Raw genomic sequence first — 23243 nt, 5'->3', positions numbered from 1 at the left:
AGGAAGATTCGAGCTTGGTCCATGCAACTGTGTAGCTTTGGAAGCTTACACTATTTGGGTAAAGAAGATAGCTTTGGAGCTCAAGATGTCGTACGCTTATGAGAGACCAATGTCTGTGGTTGTGGTTGAGCCATCAAATCTCCATAACCAAGATGTAGAGGAGTTGGAAGACACACTTACAAAGATGAAGCAAGAGAAAGATTTATGGGAAGAACGATTCCATGCTTTGAGCCGAAAGCATGAGGAGTTTCAACTTGAGTCGAAAGACAAAGACACACTTATTGAGATTCTTGAGGATCGTGTGGTGAAAAGATAGAGAGAGCTAGAGGATTTATTTTCCTCTAGTATGCCTCAGTCTTCCGGTGCTTGGAAGAAGATTGTTGATCAGCTTTTCCTCGAGAAGGCTCAGATGAAGACATCCTTTGAGTATGAGATTTTACGCATCCGAAGGAAGTATTCTCTTATAGCCAGATCATCTGATGCAGTTGCTAGGGATCCTTAGGATGATAGTTTCTTTTTCTCTTGTATTTGTATTTTGGTTTCTGAAATTGTACTAAGTGTAATCCTTCCAATTTTATGAATAAAAAGAGATTTTATGGTCAATTTAATTGTTATTATTAATTATTGTTATATTTGCAAATAAGACTTCATATGTTCCTTGAAATTAAAATAAAAAACATTGCATTTCATGCATCATTTGTATAACAGGTTTCTCCCGCCAGATGTCTTATCAGTTCTTCTTCTGTGTATCAGCCAAACTGACTCACCACTACAACACTCGAGCTAATCGATTAAGAAGAATGGAGCATATAAAGCAAGAAAATAGAGAGCTGAAGGATGAGATCGCCAGACTTATGGCATTGATGGAGTCTGTAATAGCTGCTCATAACCAACCATCTCCACCTCCTATAACTCCTCCTCCTCAGAGGACTGTCATTTCAGAGATTGCTTCGTTAACTGTGCCTGTCATTGCTAGCCAGTCTGTTCCTACTATGCCTGCTGGGTTCCTGTGGGGAATGCCACCCAATTTTGTACCTGAAGGGTACGCACCAACTTTTTCTTCTCTACCGGCATCTAGCCTGGTCCTGTCAGTACCTCCTCCTATTTTCATACTCTTCTTCATGTCGAGGAAACCATTTACCACTTTGAGCCGTTTGAAGATCCAGATGTTTATGAGAAGATGGATGAGATGAAGGATCAGTTTCTTGAGCTGCACAAGGAATTGAATACTCTGAGAGGAAAGGATTTATTTGGCAAAAGTGCTGCTGAAATGTGTTTGGTTCCAAATGTCAAAATTCCGGTGAAATTCAAGGTGCCAGACTTTGAAAAATACAAGGGGAATACCTGTTCATTGAGTCATCTTGTCATGTATGCCAGGAAGATGTCTACTCAAACTAATAATAACCAGCTGCTTATTCACTACTTCCAGGATAGTCTGACTGGAGTTGCCCTCAGATGGTATATAGGCCTAGACAATGCTAGCATTCGTACTTTTAATGACTTGGGCGAGGCCTTCGTCAAGTAGTATAAGTACAATGCTGATATGACACCGGATAGAGATCAGTTGAGGTCTATGTCTCAGAAGGACAAAGAGACATTCAAAGAATATGCTCAAAGATGGAGGGAGTTGGCTGCACAAATTAGTCTACCTTTGGAAGAAAAAGAGATGACCAAGATATTCTTGAAGACGCTGAGTTCATTTCATTATGAACGTATGATCGCAAGTGCCCCCAATGATTTTACTGAAATGGTAAACATGGAGATGAGATTGGAGGAAGGGGTCCGTGAAGGACGTTTTTCCAAAGACGAAGCGTCGGGAAGCAAGAAGTATGGTGGTAGCTTCTCCAAGAAAAAAGAAGGAGAGACTAATTCAGTATCAGCAGGGAGGCAGATGAGGCCTCATATGAGGAAAAGTTCCCAATCCCATCAGCATCAGCACCAGGTATCATCAGTGATTCCAGTTTTTTCCCAACAATTCAACCAATCAATCAATCCCAATTCAACAACAACATCAACAACAACCGCAACAACGAACCAACTACAATAACAACAATCATCAGCAAAACTTCGAGAGGAAGAAGGTCTCTTTAGCCCGTATTCCTATGACATATACAGAGATATATCCGTCCTTGGTTGTCAAGAATCTTATCCAGCCAAGAAACCCTCCTCAAATTCCTGAGCCACTGCCATGATGGTTCAAACCTGATCTTCATTGTGCTTTTCACCAGGAAGCTTCTGGTCACGATATTAAGAACTGTTATCCGCTGAAGTATGGAGTTCATAAGCTTGTCAAAAATGGTATGGTGTCCTTTGAGGATAGAGTGCCGAACGTCAAAGCAAATTCGTTGCCTCCTTACGGCAATGCCTCAATGAACAAGGTGGACGCATGTCCAGGGAAATACAAAGTATTTGATGTGCGTCATATACGTAGGTCTTTGGTGGAGATCCACAAGGATTTGTGCATGGTGAGCCATTATGAACATAACCATGACGGTTGTGTTATTTGTAGTGTGAACCCTCATGGCTATGTAATTGTCAAAAGAAATATTTAGAGATTGATGGATGAGAATGTTATCCAAGTTCAGCAGTCAAGGTATATGGGAGATGATGTGAACATCATCGTGCCAGTATTCAAGACCCCTGAGTGGGTAGTCATTCAATTTGATAGCAGTAACAACAATAATGTCAACAGGTCGGTATCGCCATTGGTTATACGGTTAGAGGGATCTGTATCATACTCATCCGATAAAGTTATACCATACAAGCATAATGCCATCATGATAGAAAAGGGTCAAGAGGTTCCTCTTCCAGTTGCAGATTCAGTGGTGAGCATCGCAGATGTAGTAAAGGTGACCCATCATGGTCGTGTGTTCATCCCGATATTTCCTAAGGTTGTAGAAGATGTTTCCGTGGGTAAGAAGGCAGAGATTCCTACAGTTGATCCAGTTAGTGCTCTAATGTGTCAGTCTGGTGAATCCAGAAAATTGAAGGCTAACAATAATGATGAGGTGTTGCGCCTGATCAAGAGAAGTGAATTCAACATTGTGGAGCAGTTGCTTCAAACGTCATCAAAGATTTTCGTGTTGTCATTATTGATGAATTCAGTGGCGCACAGAGAAGCCTTGTAGAGGGTATTGGAACAAGCTTATGTGGAACATGATGTGACTGTGGATCAATATGACCACATTATTGCCAGCATTACCTCCTGTAATAGTCTGAGCTTTTGTGATGAAGAACTTCCCGAGGAAGGTAGGAATCACAATTTGGCGCTTCATATTTCAATAAATTGCAAGGAGGATGCTCTGTCCAACATGTTGGTTGACATTGGATCATCATTGAATGTGTTTCCAAAGTCAACTCTAGAGAGACTTTCCTATCAAGGTGCCCCGATGAGGTTCAGTGGCATGATTGTTAAAGCGTTTGTCGGTTCTCGTAAAACTGTCATTGAAGAAGTGGACCTTCCAATGAAGACAGGTCCGAGTGATTTCCAAATTACCTTTCAAGTAATGGACAACCACCCGGCCTATAGCTGCTTGTTGGGAAGGCTGTGGATTCATGAAGATGGCGCTGTGACGTATACTTTGCACCAAAAGCTGAAATTTGTGAAGAACGACAAGCTTGCCGTTGTCGGTGGGGAGAAGGCATTATTGGTAAGTCATTTGTCATATTTTACTTATGTTGATGCTGAGGAGAAAGTTGGAACGCATTTTCCAAGCTTTGTCCATTGCTGATGAATTGGAGAAAGCTAGGGCACCCATGTCTTCTTTAAAGGATGCACAAGAGGATATTCAGACTGGCAGTATTGATAAGTGGGGTCGCATTGTGGAAGTCGTTAAGGACAAGAATAGAGCCGAGGTGGGATTTCAACAAAGGACATTCAACGCCAATGTCAAGGTTATGCAACTAGTTTTCTGTAGTGGAGGGTTCATTCACAAGGATGATCAACACTCAATTGCAATTATAGAAGACAATGATGAAGACGAGGCTTGTGCCAACTTTGTGACACACGACCAGACTTGCCACAATTGGACCGCTGTTGATGTTCTTATTATTATGCATCATTATAAGTAATTTGTTTTCATTATTTTAAGAAAAATCCTTCTCCTATGCCTAAGGGAGAAGTGAACATTGTTGGGCATTTTCCTTATTATCATAAATGAAATCCAATTTTATTCATCCACATCTATGATGTTTTATTTTTACTTTTTGCTTTTTTTGAAAATGGTAATAAAAAAAACATAAATAAATAATAATATTTCCATATGCATAATATTTGTTTGCACTCCACTTCTATAAAATCAAAATATCAAATCATTATGCAGGTTGGTTCTCAAACCCATTGAATGTAATGATCATACCCCCTCTCCAAACTTTGATTTCCTTGTGTTTGAAGTTGAGGAAAAGAATGATGATGAAGAAGTATCTGATGAATTATCCTGTTTTCTTGAGCATGTGGAAAAATCCATTCAGCCATTTGAAGAGCAGATTGAATTAGTTAACTTGGGTTCCGATGATGATGTGAAGGAAGTAAAGATTTGGTCTCAACTGTGTCCAGAAGCTAAGAAGCGGTTAATTGATCTTCTTCGAGAGTATTCTGATGTGTTCACTTGGTCCTATCAAGATATGCCTGGTTTGGATTCTGAGATGCGAAGCATATATTTCCTTTAAAGCTAGAATGCCCGCCAGTCAAGCAGAAGTTGAGGAGAACTCATCCTGATATGGCAGTAAAGATCAAAGAAGAAGTGCAGAAACAGACTGATGCTGGTTTTCTTGTTACCTCCGAGTATCCGCAGTAGATGGCCAATATTGTGTCTGTTCCTAAGAAAGACGGAAAATTCTGTATGTCTGTTGATTATAAAGATTTGAATAAAGCCAGTTCGAAAGATGATTCCATTTTCCACACATTGATATGTTGGTAGATAATACATCTAAATTCAAAATCTTTTCATTTATGGACGAATTTTCCGATTATAATCAGATCAAAATGGCACTTGAAGATATGGAGAGTACCATATTCATTACACCTTGGGGAACATTATGTTATCGAGTGATGTCCTTCGGTTTAAAGAATGCTGGTGCAACATACCAGAGAGCTATGACCACTCTTTTTCATGATATGATGCATAAAGAGATTGAAGTTTATGTTGATGATATGATTGCTAAATCAAGTGATGAAGAAGAGCATGTTGAGCATTTGTTGAAGTTATTCCAGAGTTTAAGGAAATATAAAATCCGCTTGAATCCAAATAAGTGTACTTTTGGTGTTCGTTCTGGTAAGTTCTTGGGCTTTATTATCAGCGAGAAGGGTATTGAGGTTGATCCTTCCAAGGTCAAAGCAATACAAGAGATGCATGTGCCCAAAACTGAGAAGCAAGTCAGAGGTTTTCTTGGCCTCTTGAACTATATCTCAAGATTTATATCGCATATGACTACCACATGTGCACACATATTCAAGCTTCTTCAGAAATATCAGTCTTGTGATTGGACCAAAGATTGCCAAAAAGATTTTGATAATATCAAAGAGTATATGCTTAAGCCTCCGATTCTGTCTCCGCCTGTTGAAGGAAGACCATTGATCATGTATTTGACTGTGCTTGATGAGAGTATGGGTTGTGTTCTTGGTCAGCAAGATGAATTTGGGAAGAAAGAATATGCAATTTACTATCTCAGTAAGAAGTTCACCAACTGTGAGACTCGGTATTCTATGCTTGAGAAGACATGTTGCACATTGTCTTGGGCTACTAAGCGTCTGCGCCAGTATATGTTGAATCATATTACTTGGTTGATATCCAAGATGGATCTAATCAAGTACATTTTTGAGAAGCCTTCTTTTACTGGGAGGATCGCCCGTTGGCAAATGTTGTTATCAAAGTATGATATTGAATACCGATCTCAGAAGGATGTTAAAGGTAGTGTCTTGGCTGACCATTTGGATCACCAACCTATTGAAGATTATCAGTCAGTGTAGTTTGACTTTCATGATGAAGAGATTTTGTACTTGAAGATGAACGATTATGATGAACCATTGCTTGAAGAAGGGCCAGAGCTTGGTTCCCGTTGGGGCAGCTGTTCATTCGTATGGTAAGACCCCAATTTTGACCCCTAAGATCCCTCATGATATCTCATCATTTGCATTTGGCTTTAGGACCACACTTTGACATCCTCCTTACCCCTCATTCATTGGGTTTACATTGGGAGAGATCACCAAGTATTTGATTGTATCATACTTTATTTTATTTTTGTTTACTAACCAAAATACCAAAAATATGTCTCTATGTGTCTTTGTTCCTTTTGTAGATAATGTATACATTCATCTATGCCCTATCAAGCTCACAACTAGGATTGAGACTCTCATGAAAAGAGATCAATCAAGGGATGGTTCACCTTTGTTTTTAAACATCATATATGGATCCCCATGTTCATCATTTTTCATTTTGATCAAGAATTCATCAAGAGTTTAAAGCTTGTTTGTCTTAGAAACCTTAATTCCTCTGGGTATCTTGTGTGACTTCCTCATCAAGTTTCTTAAAAAATTGGTCAAATATATCAAGTGATACTTAATTATACATCATATCAAGAATATATGATCCTCCATGAGCCCTAAAGATCAAGATAACTTCAAGTTTGCAAGTTAGTTCAAAGAAGTTGACTAGAGAAAGTCAACTGGTCAAAACTAGGGTTCCCTACACCCTATCTCCTACAATATTTGTCATATTAAAGTGTTTCTAAGAGAAAATTTACTCTTTATTACATTACAAACAACTTTCATGTTGGCATCAAGAGTTAGTTTTGCTTGGAAAGTCATCTTTTATGGTGAAACATTATAGGTCATTTTGTATGTGCTCTAGTTAGAAGGTCAACTTCCAAGGACCATAACTTGCTCAATTGTTATGATATGAAGGCCATCCAAGTTTAATGATCAATTTAAATATGTCTTATCCAACTTTTATTCTTTGAGAAATGTAAAATTCAACTTGCAAGGGCATGTGCCAAGAGGAAACATTATAAGTCATTTTGGGCCATCATCATTGAACAAACAATTTTTATCAACTTCTAAAATGCACAAATCCCTCATACCAAATCCAAATGACATCAAATTTGTAACCAAATTTAAGAGTAATGAAAGAGCTACAACTTTAGGTAAGAAACCATTTTCATTTGAAGCTCATAACAAAAGTTATTCAAGGTGGAAGAAGTGGCCATTTGACTTTGTACTTAGAAAATTTTCAACCATGTTTGATTTCTCCAACTTCCACCTTAAAATTCATCATGATCCAAGCTCCAAATGGAAAAGTGTTCAACATAAAAGTTGTTCCCCTTGATGTCACCTTTCCAAAAGGACCAAGATAACTTCATTTGGCCAAGAATTGAGGGACTTGTGCATGAGTTCTTACATGGCTTCATTTGGTAAGATCAATGTCCAATTTCCATTTCCATAATGCATGATCACATGATATCATTTCAGGTTGATTAGCACAGAATGTTGGACCTTTTGGCATCATTCCATGGGCCTTGTACACACCCACGCATCCATGCAACCAAGGTTGCTATTTTTGACAAATTCGGAAAGTGTGTGAAAAGCAATGCAAAACCCTATATATACATGCCCTCCTGCTCAGAATCAAGGACCATTGGCCCAAAATTTGATCTGCAAACACTCTCACCTCCACTAAGGAAAATCTTGAAATTCACTTCTGTTTTGAAGTTGAAACTCCAAGAGTCCAAACCATTTGAGCTTCCATTTCACTTCCTGCAAGCAATTAGAAGCAAGCCAAGCCAATTGAGATCTAGATCGAGCTTCATCACTGCCCAACAGAAGGTGAATTTTCTCATTTTTTCTTCTTCAATTCTCCCTTAATTCTCAACTATTTTGATTAATTTTTGGTTGGCTGAAGTCCTACCAATATAGGCAATAAGATTGAGTTGCTTTAAGGTTAAATCGAAGCAACTCAGATCATGCACCTCAAATTTCAAATCCATGTATCTTTCAATATACTTGAAACTGGAAGAAATAGAGGTCAAATTCAAGCTCCTGAGCATTTTTTCTTTAAAATAGTGTACTCACTTTTTATTTTAGTGGTGGTTGGTGGTGGACCAGTCCGGTGAGGTCCACCAGAGAAGATGACCGGAGCTAGGGCTTCGGTGGTGTGTTGACACTCTCCAAACCCTTTGATCATGATCTCATGTTTTAATCTGATCCCTTGCTTTTAAATACCAAGTTTGATATTAGTCAGAAGAAATTCTCGAATATACAAACAAATTGGTTAAATCATTCTTCAAGTACTTGCAAAATTAGCAGGTAAAAAGTTTCGAAATCAAGCTTGCAAACGTCAATATTATTAATCTACGGTTCACGTAGTTTAATATGGTATTCTCGTTTTATTTTTCGATGACTTTTTCAGTGGTATTTTGACCCGCATGAGCCTTTTAACCGGTCAAAAATTATTTTAAAATTAAAAGAAACGTTGTATTTTTCCAATAAGTTTATTTCGTGCTGATCATTTTAGTGGATTCAATTTAATTTTTCGAGCAAATTTTCGCCCGACTTTTGTTCATTTTTGGTCGTTTTATTTTTATTCATTCGTCAAATTAATCGGGATAAAAAAATAGAATTTTCCATATTCTCATTTTATTTTTATCATATGTATTTAGAAAGATGTGAATTTTATTTAATTTGATTGATTTAAGTTGTTGTAAGTTGATTAAATCATCTAGAAGGGACACATTTGACATTTTAAAATTGCTTGTGCTTCTTTGGGTTAATCAGGATCGTCGATTCAAATTAATCTATGGTTCTCATTAGAAATCCTTGTCAATTTTAGATTCATCCAATCAAATAATTCTAGGGTAAATAATCAAATAACAAAATCAAGAGAATTAAGCTCCATTGAGACTGTGGCACGCGCTTCACATGAGGAATCCACACGTTACTGGTGGTGAGAGCTAGCAAAGGAGAAGAAGTTCTTTTCCCCACCTTAAAGGAACACGTGGAGCAAGGCCATTGGACAATATTTTTTGTCCTCTTATGCCTATCGGTCATCAAGAAGAGTGGAAAGAGATGGACAACTGGAAGAGGGAGGATGTGAATAGAAAAAAAAAAACAAATTTCGTTTCCTAAAGATTTTCTGGACCTCTCTATGATAAAGGAGGCTCTTTCTACAGTTTTTTGGGGGACTCATTTTTTCCAAAATAATTTCCTCTTCTCTCAACATATCCTCTACACCGTCCACTCCCCTCCGATCCAACCGTCGTCACCTGCAAAAATACACACCCAAACCCTCTTAACCGCCGCTCTCACCGACAAAATCCCTCGCACCCCCAACTGAAAACCATTTCCACCTCTACAAACCTCCACCGATAGAAAACACTCCTCCGCCATCGTCATGAAACACCATCATCAAATCCGTCGTCCACACCGCAAAACTGTTCACCTTTCTTCACCTCCGTCGTGTAAACCGGAATCGCGCACCACACCTCTCGGCTCAAACCTGACCCGCTTTCTAAAACCCACCAAGCTCACCACTACAATCCACACAATCGCATCACCATATCAACAACACTTCCACCACACATCACTGTTCAGCAAAACCGTAACCACCTTCACCGAGCCACTAGCTTGCACTTTTGTTTAACTCACTCAACGATAACAATGTGTTAAGCTCTGTTGAAGCCATGTTCTGCTCTGTTCATAACAAAGCTTGGGTTTGAGTTACGTCGTCGTGTTAATTCTTGCAAGTCGGTTCGACAAGCTAAGCATTTGAGTTCTTAGTGTTGCTTATGTGATTAGAACTGATTCTGCCAGGGACTGTGTCACATCTTTTCCTTATTCCTTTTTTACTCCTACTTTAGATGACCTGCAATGTCCTTAGTATGGCTTGTTTTTCTTACAACCATGTCTATAAGTCTTGTGTTGAAACAGGTTGATTCCCATGAGCAGCTGCAGAAAAAGGAATGATGGATGGTAGAAGTTTAGTAACAGTGCTGAAGTAATGTCGTTTTCTCGCCAACCTTGCCATAAGTTTCAAGCAACAAAACTGTAAGGCTATGGACCTTCTTTACTGTTCGTAGTTTATTTATTTATTTTACTATTTTGATTAGTAAAATAGGTTCTATTATCCTTCTAATTTTTGTTTGGTTTTAATCAATTATTTTGTTTTTTACTTAGTTAAATATTATATGTTTTTTTCTAAATAAGTAGTTTTGATGTGTTAATCAATTGAACTCACACATTGTTTAGCTATAGATGATGGATGTACACATTCTGCTTACTCATGTTTTGATCCAAATAGCAGTAGGTGTGTATAAACGTTCTTTGTTACATTATCATTTTGATAAATTGGATTTGAGCAGTCCATACATTTGGTGATGCGGTTATAGACTCTAGTTGGAGTTTGAACATTGTAAATATCATACTGTGTTGTCACAATTTTATTTTCTTGTAATAAATCGGATTGTTGATTTGAGGTTCCGGTAATCTTATGTCGTTAGGCCGCCGAATTTTCGATACAATAATTTGATATTTTTGCTGCGTTTCGGTCCTTACGTGTTACACCTTGATTCCGTGGTTGCTATGTACATACTGGTTTCGAGCACATCGTCGCCAACTCATACCGATTAAATCAACATTATCACTTATTTCTTTCTCTTTTAATTAAATTAATTAATTTATTAAAGTTTTGTTTAATTAGTATAATTTTGATTAATTAATTCTAATTAACTTGATTATTTGATTCAGTTAAATAATTTTGATAATTAATTTTAATTAATTAGTCGATCTAATCGAATTTTAATCAATTAACTTTGTTAAATAAACATTGACTGATTTATTTCATTACCATTTCAATCATAATCATTTCAAGCCCAATTCAGTTTCATCATTAATTCAAACCAATTTCAAAAATAAATCACATAATTCTCGATCAAAACATCGAGCCCATTTCCATACCCTTGTAAGCCGATTGCTTTTAGCATCGCCATCAACCTTATATAGCTTACTCTTGGGCTTTCTTACAATGAGACCTGCTCGATTTTAATTAAATCGATTAGATGATTGATACACCAAGTATTTCTATCTAAATCCGATTAACCGCGCAAAATCAAATCATTTTTCAAATCAAATTAACTTCTAAACCCTTTCTTTTTATAATTTAAACTTTGGATGAAAAAGAAAATGGTGGGCGTTCGCTTCATTATCTCTCGAATATTTGAATGATTGGCGCTCGCCACATTGCTCAAACTTTCATCTTCCAATTAAAACACTCTAAGTAAACTTGGATAAAGGAATGGGTGGCGCTCACCTCATTATTCCTTGAATAAGCAAGTGGGAGGCGCTCACCTCACTACCGCGCATATTCGATTTCCGCAAACAACTTTCAATAATAATTTGAATGAAAAGGGAATAAGAGGCGTTCGCCTTATTATTCCTCAAAAGATTGAATGATTGGTGTGCACCATGTTGCTCAATTTTTTTGTCGTTTCTTCTAAAAAATACTAAACATATTAAACCTAATTTCTCGCCCCCGGGCGACTAACAACTTAAATCTTTTCAGAAAGAACATTGCTTAATCCTTTCTAGTACGTACATAAACTAGCGCTTAAGTCTCCACCGTGAGCATGCAAGCCAATGTTTAATTGTGAGAATGTGATTTAAGCACTTGTTCATTAAAACACATTAACCTATCAAACCTCTTTCCTCTCCCCGTGCGATCGAAACTCTTTTAAAAAATAACACTGTTTAATCCTTTCTAACGCGCACAACAAACTAGTGCTTAAGCCTCCGCCGAGAGTAGATAAGACAACGTTTAGCCTTTAGAATGTGATCTAAACAGCTGTTCATTAAAAACCACCAACCAACTGTAGTTCCCCGAACTACGAATGCTCTGATTTCCTTATTGCACTATAAGGATACGTAGGTAGGAGATTGCTAGATCTTCGCACACACACTAATAAAAAACCTCCCTTTTCCCCCTTCCGAGGTTTCCATCCATCTCTTTTCAATATTTTTATCACTCGAAGAAAAAAAACAAAATTAAGCTAATATTTAAATCGCAAATTAGAACTAAAAGGTTCCCGTTGAGTACAACGGACGTGAGGGGTGCTAATACCTTCCTCTTGCGTAATCGACTCCCGAACCCGAATATGGCTGCGACGACCATTATTCTGTTTTTTAAAGGTTTTATCGATATTTTCCTATTCCTTCATTGGAATAAATAAAGTTCGGTGGCGACTCTGTTTGAACAAGTTTTTCCGCGACCATCACGAGGGATCATATTTTTAGAGATGCGACATAGTGCATCATGAGAAGTGTACGCTTGGCCATCAGATATGCCACCTTAATTAATGAGGGAGATCTGATGGCCCTCATTTTTCCTAATTTCTTTTTAATTTCTGATTTTTCATTTAATCTCATTATTTTTTTAATTCATAATAATTTCATTTTTAATCCTAAAAATATGGGAGTTTCACCAAAAATCTTTAAATATTTTTCTCTTTCAGATTTTAAATTAAAATTATTTTTTGGATTAATTTTGATACTTTTCATGAATTAAATGTTTTTATACATGTTTTTAATTGTTTTAAAATACTTATGACTTTCCAAAAATCATGAATTTTTTTGTCTAAGGTCATTTGACCTTGTTTGACCTAGGATAAATCCCTTGGCCATTTATTTGGTGTTTTGAAGGGATTTGAGGTTTTGTCCATTTAATAATGCATTTTAATTAACTTTTAATTTTATTTTTAATTGATTAAATGTTTAAAAATATTATTGAAACATTTTTATGGTCTTGTGATGTTTAACTTTCTGTTTGGGCCTTGGTCATGGTTGATTTGACTTTTGTTTGATCAATACCATTTGATTTAGGGGATTGATGAAATGTACATTTCATCTCCCAAAATGAATGGATGGTATTGATCAGATGAAACTCCTCTCATGATCAATCTGTGTTTCTATTTCCCCTTCCCTCTTCATCTTCATCCCTATTATTCCCCAACCCATCATTGACCAATGAAATATCTTCATGTCTAATGCTAGTTGATTCATCAATGACCTTGTGTTAGATGAATCAACATGAGCCAGACTGAGATAGGTCCTCCCCCATTTATTTTAGTGTGTGGTATGTTTTAGGAGTTTGGTTCCTTGTACCAAATCTCTAACATGCATTAACACCTATATTTTTATTTCCCGACCTTAGATAGTTATGACTTCTACATAAGTCCAATTATGATTGCTTAACATAGAGTTAAATTTGATCAAGAAGGCATAGCATTCTAGTAAGTTAGATTGTATATCTCCCATTTTTCATGGCATTGTGTGGAAACTTGACCTTTTTTCCTTTCATGATAGCTAGTGGCATACTTTTTGATTTATCCAAGTTGGATCCCTTCTCATGGATGATGTCTTGGTTCAAGGATTCATACTTGTGAATGAATGGTTGAGTGGTCTCCAAAGAATGACTTAATCAATTAAAACTCACCACTAACATTTGACTAATCATTGACTAACTTCTTAATTAACATTGCTTTACTTTTAAGTCATTTACTTTATGCAATTTAAATTTCAGTACCTTTATCATTCATTGCCATTTACATTTCATGCAACTTATTTATGTTTCAAGTTCTTTTCACTTTGCTTATTTGATCCATATCCAGTGATTGTATATATATATTGTTTTCTTTGTTTTGATTTTTTTGTGTGGTCTTAGGACCTTAAAACACCTAATAATAACAAAAAAACTCTAAAACATATATTGGTGGACTGTTGGACTTGATCTTAACTTTTGGACTTAGAATTAGGCAACATTCCCCGTGCTAAAGCACTTGGCCAATGCCAACATCTGAGCCTGAGCTATCTTTGACTATGCTTTCATCTGATGCAAGATCTTGGATCCCTTTTGATTCAACTGCTACTCTGTCCCTGTGCTTAATTATTATATTGTTATTATTGCCTATATTTGATGATTGCTCTGAGTTGATCAAGGAGTATTTCATCTGATACATTGGAAGACATTGAAGACTGATAGCTATTGGAATGCTTGCTTGGATATTATGGCCAACTTTATTTGATGCCTTGATCTTCATATGATGCTTGGATATTGCTCATTTCTTATTGCTTATTGATTGCCAAAGTCCAAAGGAAAATGGATTTCTATATGACATTCTTGTCTGTTGGATTGCATCTCATCGGTCAGATCTTTTCAACTCTTAACTTTTAATTTTTGTCTAGGGTAGTCTCTTCATCTCCTCCCACTTCTTAAATTTCAAAATCTCTCCCTCTTTTAAAAAACTTTATTTGCTTGTGATTGCAAACTTAGACATGTTTTAATGATTAGAAACTTTGGCCTTTTATGCCATTGAATTTTCAAACTTCTTTTTCTTAAATCAAACATATAAATAAACTTAATCCTATTGACTTAAATTTCAAAAGACAAAAAGAACTAACAATCATATTCAAATATTTGGCCTTTTGTGCCTTTTCTTGTTAAACGTTTGTTAAAATCAATTCACTAACTTCTTTGAAATTTTTACCACGAACTATGGGATTTTGATCCCTAATTTTTATGTTGGTACGTAGGCATAAGACCAAAGGTCTTATCAAACACAAAAATATAATTAATGAATTCTTTTCTCATCGCCTCACTCTATATTTTACGAAACATCATTTATACCTAAAAACGTATGCACACAAAAAAGGGGCTCCCTAGGAGTACCTAGGACAATTTGGGTGCTAACACCTTCCCTCATTGTAACCAACCCCTTACCTGTAATCTATGGCATTTTATTAGTTTTGATTTGAAAACTTCCTATCTTTTGGTTTTGTTCATACTTTTCCCTTTTCCTTTGGAAACAATAAAAGTGCGGTGGCGACTCTGGTTTTATTGACGTCAAGTTTACCCATAGCTTGATGGTGTTAAATTTACCGATACAGTAATGGCATTGGGGTAATGATTATTACTCCTCAAGGAACTCATTTTTCGTTTACGGATAGATTAACCTTCAAGTGTACAAATAATATGGCTGAGTATGAAGCTTGCATTATGAGGCTTGAAGAGGCCATTAATCTCAGAATTAAATATCTTGACGTCTATGAAGATTCAATTTTGGTTGTGAATTATATCAAAGGTGAATGGGAGACGAATTAACCCGGTTTAATACCATATAGAGATTATGCGAGGAGGATATTAACTTTCTTTACAAAGGTTGAGTTTCATCATATCCCTGGAGATAAAAATCGGATGGCAGATGCTCTTGCAACATTGACTTCCATGATTGTGGTGAAGTTTTGGAATGAAGTTCCTAATTTGACCGTGATGCGTCTTGATAGGTCAACTCATGTGTTTGCTGTTGAAGAAGTCAAAGATGAAAAACCATGGTATTTTGATATCAAATGTTTCCTCCAAATACATATTTATTCTTCAGGGGCATCTTTGAAAGATAAGAAGTCTTTGAGAAGATTAGCTGGCAACTTCTACCTGAATGGCGATGTGCTTTATAAGAGAAACTTCGATATGGTTTTGCTCAAATGCATGGATAGACATGAAGTAGACATGTTGATGACTGAAGTCCATGAAGGTTCCTTTGGTACTCATTCCAATGGACATGCAATGGCAAAGAAGATGTTGAGAGCAGGTTAGTATGGAATCTGACTATTACAAGTTTGTGAAGAAATGCCACAAGTGTCAAATTTATGCAGATAAGATTCATGTTCCTCCAAAACTTTTGAATTTCATTTCCTCTCCATGGCCCTTCTCCATGTGGGTAATTGATATGATTTGTATGATTGAGCCCAAAGCTTCGAATATACATTGTTTCATTTTGGTGGCTATTGATTACTTCACAAAATGGGTTGAAGCGACATCGTATGCAAATGTGACCAAGCAAGTTGTTGTAAGGTTTATCAAGAATCAAATTATATGCCGTTATGGTGTGCCAAGTAAAATCATTATTGATAATACTTGAATAATAACATGGTGGAAGCTCTTTGCAAAGACTTCAAGATTTCACATCATAATTCTTTTCCCTACAGACCTAAGATGAACGGGGATGTTGAAGTTGCGAATAAGAACATTAAGAATATCATTCAGAAGATGGTTGTGACATACAAAGATTGGCATGAGATGCTCCCGTTTGCTTTGCATGGGTACCGTACATCCGTCCGTACTTCAACAGGGGCAACCCCTTTCTCTCTTGTCTATGGCATGGAAGCTGTGCTCCCCGTAGAGGTTGAGATTCTGTCATTATGTATCTTGATCGAAGCCAAGTTGACTGAATCTAAATGGTGTCGGACCAGATATGACCAGCTGAATTTGATTGAAGAGAAGAGATTGACTGCCATGTGTCATGGTCAGTTATATCAACAGAGAATGAAGAAAGATTTTGATAAAAAGGTCAAGCCTCGTGTGTTCAAAGAAGGTGACCCCGTGCTCAAGAAGATTGTATCTTTCAAACCTGATGCTAGGGGAAAATGGACTCCTAATTATGAAGGCCCATATGTTGTTAAGAGAGTCTTTTCGGGCGGTGCTTTGATTCTTACAACTATGGATGGTGAAGAGCTCACGCGTCCTGTGAAAGCCAATGTAGTCAAGAAATACTTCGCCTAAAAAAGAAAAGAACAACTCTCTAAGTTGAAAACCTGAAAGGGCGACTTAGACAAAAAATGAACGTCTTGGTGGATTGAAAACCTGAAAGGAAAATCCAGGCAAAAGTTAGAGACACAAAATAGAAAATTTATCCCGGTAGATTGAGTACCCCACCTTGGGGCAATCTAGGAAAAAATTAGGGATTATGGCAAGTAACTGCATCTGGCTGGTCTTGATCTTCGAAGTAGTTTTGAGCAGTCATTTGGTTCCGAGTCATCATTCTCAACCGAAGACAAGCACTGTGGATTTTGAAGTTGAAAGGGAGAGTAGTGATCATTGTAATTAATGTAACCTTTTTCCATGTAAATTACCATTTTCAAACTTTGTAAAGATCAATGGAGTCCCGCCATTTGCGAACTACCATTTTATTAAATAAAGTTGAGCTTTTATCCAATTATTTCTGATCTTATTTGCTTCTATTTTTTAAAATTGAATTTTTATGATGATAATTTTGAAATAAATAAATTAGTGAATAATCATTTTTCTCAAAATAATAAAACATCTACTTTAAGAATAATAAATTTCAACAAGGAACATCAACAACAATATCAAGGATGATAAGTCTTGATGTGTGAGACATTGTTGGCCTTCCTTGAGAATTTGTGGGTGACTTTGTTCTCCCCAACATCATCCATCCCCAACTGAGCTAATGATTTGTTCCCTTTACAATTCATCTTTCCCCAGTTTGTGACTTGATGAATAAACCCTGGATATCTTGGAACCTTTATTTGGTCTCCAAATTCCCAAGACATTTATTGGTGTGCTGCGTAGCCGCGATAGTTTCTCCCCTGCGTGAGTCGGTGAGACCGGTTATCTTTGCCTTGGAATTGGTTTATTTTGCAATCTCCAAGAAGAATATGATGATTATTATAGGATTTGGTGGTCTTTGATTTGTTCCGGCAGGTCACGGTATCCCCAGTAGTTTGCCTGTTTCCTCACTCAGAGTTTTACCTCTTGAATCCCCGATAGAGTTTTGTCTTCTGATGGAAGTTCCCTCATTCCCGGCAGTGCTTGGTTCTAAGCAGTATTGGTAATATCCCCTGCCAGGTTGCCTCTCATTTATGATGTTGACCTAAGATTCCCCGTAACTTTGACTTATCAGGATCCTCAGAAGATCTGTGGCATATTTGGTAGAATGCATGTTCTACATGTCTTTCCCCTAGCCAGAGTTGAATTTATTCTGAGCTAGATGATTTATTTTCATCCCTAGCAGATTCTACAGTGGTTGTTTCCATCTTGTTAAGATTAGCTGTGTTTGGTAGTGATGATTCAAATCTTCATCATTTGTATCCTTTATGCTAGTTTGTCAGCATAATCATAATCATATACATGCATATTCATGCATAAACACATCATCATATATTTCATTGTGCATTTTATCGCATTGATTTTTCTTCTGATCCCCTGCTTTGGTGATATTATTTCCCCATGCAGATTTGGTGTGTCTGTCCTCCTTCAGTTATAGAGTGTCAGCTCCTTAAGTAGAAAATGTTTATCCTTTCTCACTCCCCACTGAGTTATTTCCTCTTGGATGATTATTATTTCAGTTTCTTCCCCAATTTATCATCTGAATGGAACCACCCCCTTGAGTTATATCCTCATTGGTTAAGTCTTGGATTAACCATTTCTTTCTAGTTCTTACCTAGATAGATCTTTTGGTCCCCGAGAGTCTATTACCCAGTACCTGGTAATATTATTCTTGATGTTGAGTACTTTACCTTTACCCAGTAATCGGTAAAAGGTAATTTACTCCTTTGTTTTCCCTAGTGGATTTATTTTCACGTTTCCCCGGTAAGTCTATCCTTGATATGTTCATCCTAATCGGTGACGGATATTCTTCCTGTTTGGTTTTCTACCCAGTAAAAAGGTAGTCGTAGTCCCTATTTTACCCAGAGAGTCTATCCTTGATATGTTCATCCTAAACGGTGATAAATTTTCTCTTCCTTTTGGTATTCTACTCAGTGACCAGTAGTTGTAATTCCTATTTTGCGGTTTTCTACCCAGTAACTGGTAGATATAAATCCTATTTCCCCCTTCTGAGTCTATCATTGATATGTTCACTTTAACCAGTGGCGGATACTCTCTCTTTGGTATTCTACCCAGTAACCGGTAGTTATAATTCCTTTTTTCCCCGGTGGTCTATCCTTGATATGTTTGCCCTAATCGGTAATGAATATTCTTCCTTTTTCCCCAGGTGGTCTATCCTTGATATGTTCATCTTAACTGATGACTGATATTCTTCCTTTGAGTTTATCCTTGATATGTTCACTTTAATCAGTGGCAAATACTCTCTCTTTGGTCTTCTGCTCAGTAGCAGGTAGTTGTAAATTGTATTTGGTTTCTTTCCCCGGTAGGTCATTCTTACCCAGTAGTCGGTAATGAACGTGCCTCATGTTTCCTCAGCGAATCATCCTTGATATGTTTACCCTAATTGGTAACGGATGTCCCTCTGTTTGAGTATACTATCTTCTTACCCATTAGTCGATAATAGATAATATATCTTTTTTACTCCTGTGTTGAAGTTTTTCTTCCCTAATTGAGTTTGGTCTCGTATTTCTTTGAGAAATTGAATCCCCTTTTTACGTGAGCATGTTAGCCTTGTTCTAGTTTATGCATTTCTCTTGCAGTTATTTCTCTTTGTATTGGTGTTATCCCGATATATGCAGATTTCCTTTTTTCCCCAGTCCGACTCTTTCCACTGATTTATTTTCATGGAAATCCTCTCATGTCTCCCAGTAGTTTTCAAGTCGTAGCCTTACCTACACCTAGATTTTTACTCCCCAGAGTCTCTGTCTCCTTAGTGAGCTTTCCTTATTGGATGTATTATGCTCCCATGGACGTTCAGTCTCTCCGGACTCTTTTCCTTTGTGGCAATATTATTCCTCACAAAGATTATTTTAGCATTCATATCATATGCATCATGAGGTCTCTTTGGACCAAAATTTGTTTCTTGATGTTGTTATTTAAGCCCATTCTACTGAGTTGATACAAAGATTTTAACCTTCACATCCTCAACTAAAATGTCCTTAAATAGGGGCAGCTGTAAGACCCTAATTTTGATCCTAAGATCCCTCATGCCATCTCATAGCTTTGCATTGGCATTGGGATCACACCTTGGTATCCTCCTTACCTATCATTCATTGGGTTAACATTGGGAGAGATCACCAAGCATATTTGATTATATCATACTTTGTCTTTCTTTTATTACTAACCAAAATACTAAAAATATATCTAGCATAGTTTTATTTCTTTTGTAGGTAGTGTGTGCATCCATCTGTGCCCCATCAAGTCCATATCTCGGGTTTGAGACCCTCATTGCAAGAGATCAATCAAGGAAAGGTTCACATTGGTTCTAAACATAATATATGGATCCCCATGTTCATTATTTTCCAATTTTATCAAGAATCCGTCAAGAGTTTGAAGCTTGTTTGCCTTGGAAGCCCTAATTCATCTGGGTATCTTGTGTGACTTCCTCGACAAGTTTCCTCTATAATTGGTCAAAGATATCAAGGGATACTTTATTATACATTATCTCAAGCATATGTGATCCTCCATGAGTCCCAAAGATCAATAGAACTTCAAGTTTGCAAGTTGGTTCAAGGAGGTTGTAGCGGTAAATTCATGACCACTAAGCTATGGATAAACTTAACGTCAATAAAACTAGAGTCGCCACCGCACTTTTATTGTTTCCAAGGGAAAATGGAAAAGTACGAACAAAACCCGAAGATAAGAAGTTTTCAAATCAAAACTAATAAAATTCCAGAGATTACAGGTAAGGGGGTTGGTTACACAGAGGGAAGGTGTTAGCACCCAAAGTGTCCTAGGTATTCCTAGGGAGCCCATTTTTTGTGTGTACATGTATTTTGGTATAAAAGATGTTTGCAATAAATAGAGTGTGGGGATGAGAAAATAATTCATTAATTATATTTTTTTGTTTGACAAGACCTTCGAACTTGTGCCTACGTACCAATATAGAATGAGGGATCAAAACCTCGTAGTTCGTGGTAACAATTTCAAAGTGAGTGCATTGATTTTAACAAAAGTTTAAGTTTAACAAATCCACAAAAGGCCTAAAAAGGTTTGAGTGAGTGTTAGTTATTTTTTTCTTTTGAAATTTGAAGTCAAGTATAGTTAAGTTCATTTACAAATTGGATTAAGAAAAGAGTTTGAAAATACAATGGCATAAGGCCAAAAAGTCTAATTTGCAATAAAGTCTAAGTTTAGAAAACACAAGCAAAGAAGATTTTAAAAGGAGGGAGAGATTTGAAATTAAAGAAGATGGGAGGAGATGAAGAGACTAATCCTAAGCAAAAAATAAAAGTTAAGAGTTGAAAAGATCTGACCAATGGGATGCAATCCAATAGACAAGAATGTCATATAGAAACCCAATTTCCCTTGGACTTTAGAATCAAGCAATATCAATACACACAATAGCAAGGTGAAGAGCAAGGCATCAAATAAAGATAGCCACATCCAAGCTTAGAAACTCCATGATCTTCTTCATAATCTCCCATGTATCAGATGACATACTCCTTGAATGGCTCAGAGATATGCATTAGACACAGGTTCCAAATAACAACTTCATCAAGACCATGTAGCAGATGAACTCAAATGGGATCTCAATACTTGCAATAAATGAAAGTTTTTCTTCACAAGCACTTGGTTTCAGAAAAGTTGGCATTGGCCAAGTCCTTTTGCATAGGGAATGTTGCCTAACTCTAAGTCCAATGTCTCAGATCAAATCCAACAGTCCACACAAATCTTTTTTAGGGTTTTTGTTGTTATTATGTACATTAAGGTCAAAAGACCACAAACACAAACAAAATACACAAACAAGTATATACAATCTCAATATAATCACAAGATATGGCTTAAGTGAGCAAAGTGAAAATAGCATTAAAGTAAACAAGTTAAATGGTATGAATAATGGAAAATGAATAAAGACTTGAATTTAAAGTGCAAAAGGTAAATGACTTGAAATTAAAAGTTAGTCAAATGGTTAGTCGATTAGAAGTTAGTATTGCTTTTGCTTTTTCTTGTTTAAGTCATTCTTTGGAGAACACTCAACCCACTATTCACAAGAATGTATCCTTGAACCAAGACATCTTCCAAAGGAAGGAAAAAAGGCCAAGTTCCATACAATACCATGAAAGGGGGGAGACTTACAATCTCACTTACTAGAATGTTATGCCTTTTGTGTCAAAATTTAGCGCTATGTTAAGCAATCGTAATTGGACTTATGTAGAAGTCACAACTATCTAAGGTCGGGCAATAGAAATTTTAGTATTAATGCATGTTAGAGATATGGTATTATAAACCATACTCCTAAAACATACCACAGTTAAAAGAAAATGGCAAAAGGGTGGACCTAATCTCATCCATATTTATGTTAATTTTGTAATCAACTAGCCTTAGGATATAGAGATATCATAGGTCAAAGAAATGGATGGGGATAGAAGGGGATTGAGATGAAGAGGGAGGATAATGAAATCAACACAAATTGGTCAAAGGAGGACTTTTATCAAATTAAAATCATTCATTCATTTTGGGAGATGAAATATACATTTCATCAATCCCCTAAATCCAATGATTTTAACTTAAAAAAGTCAAATCAACATTGACCAAGGCCCAACAACAATAGTCAAACTCAACAAGTCAATAAAAATAGCTCAACACAATTTATTTGCAATTAAACAATTAAAAATGCATTAAAGTAAATTATGGTTGGTCAAAATCCTAAAACCTCATCAAAACACAAAATAAATGGTCATGAGATCTATCATAGATCAAACAAGGTCAAATGACACTGGAGAAAAAATTTCATTATTTTTGGAAACTTAAAAGTATTTTTAAACAATTAAAAATAGGTTCAAAAAACAATTAAATCATGAAAAATATTAATATTGAACCAAAAAATGATTTTAATTCAGAAAATGAAAGAGAAAAATATTTGAGAACTTTTGGTGAATGTCCCATATTTTTTTGGATCAATATTAAAATTAATATGAATTAATGAAAATAAGTCAATTAAAATGAAAATTAGAAAATACAAAAATACGCGGACCACTTGATCTCCCTCATTAATTGAGGTGGTAGATCAAGTGGATCAGAGCGCACGTTCCATGATATTCCCTGGTCAATGTGCCACACGCGTGGTAATCAATTTGGACGATCAAGATTAAAACAAAATAAGAGGATCATGTGGTCTGGAGACACGCCAACGCATCGCCGGAGCCAGAGCTCCGGTATTCTTCTCCGGTGGACCTCACTGGACTGGTCCACCCTTAACCATCACAAAAATGAAAAAAGAAGACATGAATTTAAAGTAAAAATGCTCAGGAGCTCGAATCTGGCCTCAATTTCACCTAACTCCAAGTATATTGAAAGATACAGGGAGTTGAATTTTGAGGATCATGATTTGAGTTGCTTCGATTTGACCTCTAACCAACTAAATCTTGTTGCCTACATTGGTAGGACTTCAGACAACCAAAAATCAACAAGAATCATGGAGAATTGAGTGAGAATCGAAGAGATGAAAAATTCATAAATTCATCTTCATTGCAGGTTCAGATGGACACGATCTTTCTCTCAATTGTGCTTGGCCTT

Source organism: Lathyrus oleraceus, chromosome 7, assembly GCF_024323335.1.
Source record: "Lathyrus oleraceus cultivar Zhongwan6 chromosome 7, CAAS_Psat_ZW6_1.0, whole genome shotgun sequence".
Lineage (NCBI taxonomy): Eukaryota > Viridiplantae > Streptophyta > Magnoliopsida > Fabales > Fabaceae > Lathyrus > Lathyrus oleraceus.
This window is presented reverse-complemented; position numbering follows the sequence as displayed.